General features: G+C 29.5%; 1 long non-coding RNA gene across 1 annotated transcript; it reads right to left on the minus strand.

Annotated features, from left to right (window-relative positions):
- Positions 1-487: 487 nt before the first annotated feature.
- On the minus strand, positions 488-7,830 carry LOC113374064. Its single transcript, XR_003366943.1, has 3 exons — positions 7,667-7,830; positions 7,527-7,586; positions 488-644 (listed from the first exon to the last, which is right to left on the minus strand). It is a non-coding gene; the product is annotated as an uncharacterized LOC113374064 (long non-coding RNA).
- Between the last annotated feature and the right edge of the window lie 324 nt (positions 7,831-8,154).

Consider the following 8,154-nt stretch of genomic DNA (forward strand, 5'->3'; position numbering starts at 1 on the left):
TTCTTTAAATCCGTATTTTTTTTGTAATGAAGTCCTTGGGGTCCTTCTGGTTCATCGAAGTAATTAGTTTTTAGTGCAAGTTTTATAATAAACATTGCGCCGAGCCTCTTTAGCAGACCTTTAGCCGTATTTTTAACTTCCTAAAAATAGTCGAGAAATCTTCCAAAATCCTTTTGACTCTCCGAAAACTGTCGCCAACTTTCTTGATATCTAAAAAACTTTTTATCACTATTTTTATCTGCCAAAAGCTTTTGAACCAATTTTAAGGTACATTGAATATTGTAAATGTAACTTTGTCTTGGGAAAGATGCAAATAAACCTTTGGACTAACATTGCAGATGTTTGTATCTGCTTTACAAATATATATTTCACATTTTCTACCTAGCTTCAATAACACAATTTTACAATTTGCAATGAAGTCCTTAATTTCGTAATTCTTTAAATCCGTTTTTTTTTTGTAATGAAGTCCTTGGGGTCCTTCTGGTCCTTCGAAGTAATTAGTTTTTAGTGCAAGTTTTATAATAAACATTGCGCCGAGCCTCTTTAGCAGACCTTTAGCCGTATTTTTAACTTTCTAAAAATAGTCGAAAAATCTTCCAAAATCCTTTTGATTCTCCGAAAACTGTCGCCAATTTTCTTGATATCTGAAAAACTTTTTATCATTATTTTCATCTGCCAAAAGCTTTTGAACTAATATTAAGGGTACATTGAATATTTTAAACAAGACTTTATAAGATTTGACAATTATTTTTAGATAAGCCGATGTCACGATATCAGCTTCGAAGAAAAATAGCAACAATATATATATATATGTAAATAATTAAACTAATGTCCTTTTATTTCAAAGTCTGCTTCACGAATATTATATATTTCACCTTTTCTAACTCAATAACACAATTTTACAATTTTACGTGCTTAAATAGTTTTAAGCGATCAATTCTACTAAATACGTAATTGTTAAACCATCAACATAAAAGTTATCCACGAAACTACTCATTTTTAGATCAGTTCTTTTGAAGGTCTGATATATAACCTATTTAATAATAAAGTCCTGGGTGTTTCTCTTGATACTTCTAAGTAAATAGAGTGTTCATTGCAACTTTAATAATGAAATTGCGCCGGGCCTCTTAAGCAGATTTTTAGCAGTATTTTTAACTTTCCAAAAAGGGTCGTGAAAATTTCAAATTATCCAAAAACCTTTTGCTTCTCCAAAAACTGTCACCAACTTTCTTGATATCTAAAACACTTTTTATCACTATTTTCATCTGCCAAAAGCTTTTGAACCAATTTTAAGGTACATTGAATATTTTAAAAGCTATAAGATTGTACGACAATTATTTTTAGATAAGACTGTCACCATGTCCTTTTATTTCGAAGTCCAGGTAACGCAACAGCTTAAGTTCATAGTTATCTTTATTATAAAATTAATACTCAAATAGCAAATATTTAATGCAAACAATAAAATAATCCTATAATATGATTAGATCCAATAAACAGATTGATCAAAAAAACACTTTACGCTTATCATTAATTCGATACGATAATGCCATGATCCAGAATATTAACATTCCAGTAAGTTGCCTTTCGAAAATTGATTGCATTCACGTGCATATGTTCCAGGATTTAAGGGGTGGATCCATCATCTCCTAAAGATTATGCATGTATTGCATACGTTCGATAATCCCATTAATCCCAGGAACCACCCTCAATAGATCGGATTATTTGACGTTGCGTGTGTCAAATGATGCCTCGTGTTCTATTGGCATTCGATTGATGAGACAAGACTCGATTATAAGTCCCTCTCAATGAGAAATGATAGTTGTTTGATGTAATTTATTGACACACGAAAATAGCGAAAATTTTGCGCAAAAAAGCAAATTTTATGATACATAGTGGTGATCACTAGGGTTTGTCCGTTTTCAAAAACCGGTTTTAAAAACCGTTTTTTGGCAAAAATTATGGAATTCGAAAACCGGTTTTTTAGTGAAAAAGTCGGCTTTCACTGTATTCATGGAAAATGACAAATATAGCCAAATATAAAAGATAGATGAAAGCGTTTTGATTATTGAAATCATATCGGTTCAATAGCATTTGATATCTTATCAGTCTGCAATGGTTCCCAACAAGGTTTTGTATATATTAACTTAGATTTTTATACCACTGTAAATATTAATTTGAATCAGTGTGACTTCTTGTTGAAGTAACTTCCTCTACTCAAACTTAAAAAGAGAGTTTTAAACCCTAGAAGAACAAAAGACTTAGAATTATTATATCAGGCTTTAAAAACAATTAAGCATAATTTGGTCGCAAGTATGAGTGTATTTTCTATTTCAGGAAATTTTGTGAGTAAACAAAGGTCACGTCTTAAGTACCAATTCGATAGATGTCCTCAGTTTTTTGAAATCGTATTTTATTTAACAAAAAAACAATTAGAATGTTTAAATTTAATTAATTAAAATTTTCCTTTCACTATCATAAAAATATTTTCATTTCTATATGTATGAATGATGCATGAATAACGAATAACGAATAATTATTTTCAAAGTTATTTAATCAAGATAAACTATTATTTTTCAGTTCTACTAATTAAAATTAAAATAATTTTGTTTACTATCTATAAAATTGAACAATAAATAAATTCAGTCAAATACTGCTCTAAATTACACTAAATTTGCGGATAAATTACAGAATATTCGAGCGAAAATTAATTTTTTATATAAAATTTGAAAACTGGCTTTCTGAAATGTCGGTTTTTGTATAAACCCTAGTGATCACCACTTTTTAATTGCTGTATGTATAATGAACTTCATTCTTCTTGCTTGATCCCATTTTGGACCGTAAACAATTCTAATGTATCAAAAGTATTTTTTTTATTAATTAAGATATATTCAGATCTAGGATAATATTTATTATCATATATAATAAATTATTATTCTGCAGGTTATTATATATCCTGCAGATTCTATTAAGTTATACTATTTATTATCTCATGGCAACAAAAGTTGGTCGAGGCAGTAGAGAAAACTGAATTAGCTGTGTATGGCATCGTGCCATAAGGCAAATTGCTGAAACTTCCCGTACCGTAACAAAATGTTCGAGAATTATCAAATGTTTTCATATAGATTATTATAAATTATGTAACATTCTCTAATATTTATCAAAGTAATATAAACTGAATTACAAATTTAAAATTCATTATTCAAAGTATTTTTAGGACTTTAGTCAAAATTAATATTAAAATCTAAATTATTTTCATTTATTATAAAGTTAATTATTTTTAATTAATTCATACGGTAAAAGCGTTTTTGATGAAATTATAACTCTTGTTTTTAAATACAAAAAGAAGTGTTATCAATCGCTATTATTTATAAAAGTAATAGAAACTGAATTAAAAAGTCAAAATTAATTATTTAAAGTATTTTTAGAACTTTAGTCAGAATTAATGTAATTTTTTTTGTAAGAAAAAATTCGGAAAAAAAATCGGGAAATAAATTTTAAATATTTTCTTTAATTATTTTGTTTGCAATTATTTTGTCAAGCGTAACATTTTCGTAACGTAACAAAACCAAGCAGAATATTTTTACTTCATTCAAATCAAATATGGTCCATTCCCTCAAAAGCTCGATTTCTATTTTCTGCACCCTTTGCTCCATATCTCCGAAACGGCTGGACCTGCCTTTGCCTAAAACTAATCAGCACATCTCCCTATCAATAGGAATCGAATGTTTTTTGAACCATTCAAATCGGTTGATTAGTGTGCCCGAAAACGTCGACGAAAAATTGTATTCATACACACACATCCATTTTTTCTTAGGTATGCCAAAATGTTCAGGAACCTTCAAACTTGAAGAAATGTAAAAATTATTTTCAATTCCGATTTTTCGATGATTACAAGAATACTTTTATTACTAATATATTTTAATACAATTTTATACTTTTTTTAGTAAGTTTATTTTTTTTAGCTACTGTTTTCTATAATTCGATTATCATACTTAAACAATTAACTGTTATTAACGAATTTACTTGACGAGAGTACTCTCTATACGTATTATAAATCGTCACCCATTAGGCTTTTCAAATTGTAATTTTTGATTACAACATATTTTCTATTTTGAGATTTTTAAAATCTATTCAGAGAGAAGCATGCCTATGCATAAGTTTTAGTTGTATATTTTTTCTTACCTCAAAAACAACATTTTACTTCGATTCTGATGCCACAAAACTTTGCGCAAAGTTCAATGAGTGCGTCACAGTACAAAGAGATTAATTGGGATTAATAAATATATTGTGTTTCTAATAAATGAATGTTACTGAATCCTACATCAAAGTGGATAAATTACGTGCTAATACTTGTTATGGTCGTCCTGTTTTTGCCGAATTAAGGATCTGTTCAACTGTTTCTACCTTTCTTGTAGACAGAATTCAAAGTGCATCATTTGATCACATTTTTTGTGTTTTTTTAGAAAAATCCAACTAGTGCTTTGCAAGCTACTTTTAAGTTTACATTTTCCTTTCTGTTTTGGACACATGGCGTGTAATTTTTATGCACTCTCGTGCCAACTCCATTATAGAGGTCCTGCTTTATCATACATATATAATTTCTTCATAGTTCACTATTTCTGTAGATCAGGATTAAAAGCGCATGACCTGGTCATATTTTTGTGGTTTTTAGAAAAATCCAACTAGTGCTTTGCAAGCTATTTTTAAGTTTACATTTTTTTTTCTGTTTTGGACACAAAGCTTGTAATTTTCATGGACGTACCTTATAAGTAGTCACCGAAGACCAGTGATTATGGTGCTGCATCAAAATCTATATTTCTTAAATCCTCGAAAAATAAAACTCCTTCCTTGTCTTCATCTCAATCGTCGTGGGTCACCAATGTGGGAGTAGTAATGAATATGGAAGTATAAACTCCAATATATAAAATTTATTGACTATAAAAATTAATGCTATGAAAATATGACAAGTCCAATTATTTTCTCTCTCATGACTAGCCTGCTTGATCCCCGCAATACATATAATTTCTTCACGTTCACTCTTTCTGTAGACCAGGATTAAAAGGGCATCACCTGGTCATAATTGTTGTGTTATATTGAAATTCTAACTCTGTGAGCTGCTCTTGTGTTTACATTATCTTCATTTCTGGATACAAGACTAGTAATTTTTATCCACTCTCGTCTTTTGTTGGCCAAAATTGAAAGTGCATCATCTGGTCATAATTTTAGTTAATTTTTAACTGTTGCTCCGCAAAATGCTCTTGTTTTTCCATTTTCTTCTCTGTTTTGGATTCAGGGCTTCTTGTATACTTAATCCACCCTCGTGCCAACCTGTCTATTGCATGCTTTACGTTTCATTATATACAAAATTTCTTCATAATTCACTTTTTTTGAAAATCAATGCAATTGAAAATGCATCATCTGGTCATAAATTGTTTGTTGTTTTTAAGAAGCTGGCCAACTGTTGCTCTGCAAGCTGCTCTTTGGTTAAGATATCTTTCTGTGTTTTGTATTAGAATTTGTCATAAATTTGCCTCATTTTTTATGTTTCAAATCTTTTAGCATCAACCTCCTAGTCATATGTTGGATCTGGTCATAAATTTTTTGTCGGTTTTTAAGAAGCTAGCCAACTATTGCTCTGCAAGCTGGTCTTTGGTTAAGATTTCTTTCTGTGTTTTGTATTACAATTTATGTCATGAATTTGCTTCATTTTTTATATTTCAAATCTTTTCTCATCATCCTCCTTGTCATATGGTAGTTCTGGAGAACCTGCAACCTTTTAAGCATTCACACTCAGCTATAGTGTTTAGTGAGAATTGTTTTTCACAGTAAATTTGGTACATCATTAGACTAATAACTTCATATAAATATTAGGTTTTTTGGATTTCAACAAATTCATACTTCGCATTTTATTAATTTTGACTATCTGCATCATTCTTCGGCATTGTCACATGTTGACGACGATTTGTCGTCTGCATGCAATTTTTAGTTGTAGATGATATTGCTCCGATTTTTTTTGTATTAATTGAATTCATTTGAATTCAATTCTGCAGTTGTAATAAAGGATTATTTTGGAACACTACATTTGTACATTTCTTTTGCAATATGCTGATGAAACGTATCATAAAAAATCCATAAAAAATATTGAATGCGAGTTTTAAAGTCTTTAATTGGTCAATGTATATTTGTATTTCTCGTAAATGTAAGAGGAGGTGATTGAAAAGATGTTTTCTTCTAAATAATTTTCTTTTGTTGGCAGTCACAATACCGTAGATTGTTGAAAAATATTGAAGGCGAGTTTTAAAGTCTTTGATTGGTCAATGTATATTTGTTTTTTTCGTAAATGTAAGAGGAGGTGATGGAAAAGATGTTTTCTTCTAAATAAATAATTTTCTTTTGTTGGCAGTCACAATACAGGGGATTCTGGTCATTGTCTAGAACTAATTTTAAGAGATTCTATCCCAATTTCCAGGATCCCTATTGGATGATTTTGAAAAATAATTCTGCACCGATTAGTACAGCCAACGGACCAGGAAATAATTCATAAGCCAGTTAAATGCTATTTGGAATTTGCCAGTTATTGGTGGTATCAACTCTACGTGCAGGTAATTTTGTTGTAATTCTGTCTCATACTTCAATTTTATTTAAATTAATTCAATATAATTAATACTAAAACTCTACATAAACCATAAAGCACAGTTTATAAATATATGTTGAATAACGTAAAAATGGCATATTACTAAATGTAATATGTAAACTATGTAAATACTAAATTTAAATATATCCTTGTATATATATATATAAGTGTACATGTCATTGAGAATGCATGTGCAATTTTTAGTATCTTGTGCTAAGAAAACAAATAAATTGGTATGGACCATTGGGCATGCGTTTTTTGTATCAACTGTAACAAACAAATTACTGATGGTTTACCTATCGATAGATTGTAATTTATATGGAAATCAAAAGCACATAAAATAATGTGTGACGCATATGTTCAAATATCATGTATCCCATATAATTTCAACAATTAAATGCAAGTGAATGAAATTATATATTTGTTTGAATGTGTAAAAACGTTGCACTTTTATACTATGAATGCATTTTAAGTAATTCGTGTTTTTATTCAGTAATTAGCTGAATTGTTTTATCAATCTCACGGTAACGACGCTTTTGGTAAGGTAACCCAACTGTTGGCCCGCACTGATTATTATATTTTATTAGTAAAATTAAAATTTGCGTAGCACGGAGTTATATTACATATGTTATAATTTTTATGCTGAATCATTCACCGTTCGTATTTTAATATTTGCAATGATGAGTCACACCTGTGCCTGTGAAGAATCATTGAGAGGCGATGCATTTCGCAACGTAATAAAATAATTTTGTATACTCATATATGTAATAAAATAATAAGAATAATCACCAAATACAAGGTAAGACATAAAAAAATGTTTTTTATGAATTATTGCATAAAAATCTGTATGGAACCTAACAAAATGCTTGAAAAAATCACATGTTTTTCCTACCTTTTGAAGAAAATTCGAGCGCACACCTGCATCATAAAATAATCACCAGCACATTTGATTCTGAAACAAATTAAAATTATTCAATATAAAATATTACTTGAATATACATTAGCATATAGTGCATGCAAATTATTATATACCATAAAGCAAGGTTGACTTCTGAAATTTTTTAAAATCTATTTTTTTGCAAAACTAAAGTACATCACTAAAAAGACACTTTATATAAAAACTATTTACACTATCACTTTCACTTTACCACATTTAATTAGACGGATGTTCACGGATTACCGTACAATTAAATCACGAGGCCAAATTTGTAGGAAACCACGCGCGATGCTTCCTATTTGCCGGCTTAACACACAAGAACATTTTCGGTGAATTTACGATCGCATACTGATAGAACAAAGTACTCCTAATATTAAATATTAGATTAGACTTCATAAATCAATCACCAAATATTAAATCGAGATGTCGCGTCGGTATAAATAATGCAAAACAGGTGTGACGCCCTTCAATTGTTAGTAAGAGTACCTTCGCGGTTGCATTGTTAACGGAGCGAAATTCAAATTGTGCATTAGTATAATTTTACATACAAACAAATAAAATATGTTATATATGTCAATTTATT

This window comes from Ctenocephalides felis, unplaced genomic scaffold (assembly GCF_003426905.1).
Source record: "Ctenocephalides felis isolate EL2017-DRISC unplaced genomic scaffold, ASM342690v1 CF-g0.4_SCAFFOLD_01604, whole genome shotgun sequence".
Lineage (NCBI taxonomy): Eukaryota > Metazoa > Arthropoda > Insecta > Siphonaptera > Pulicidae > Ctenocephalides > Ctenocephalides felis.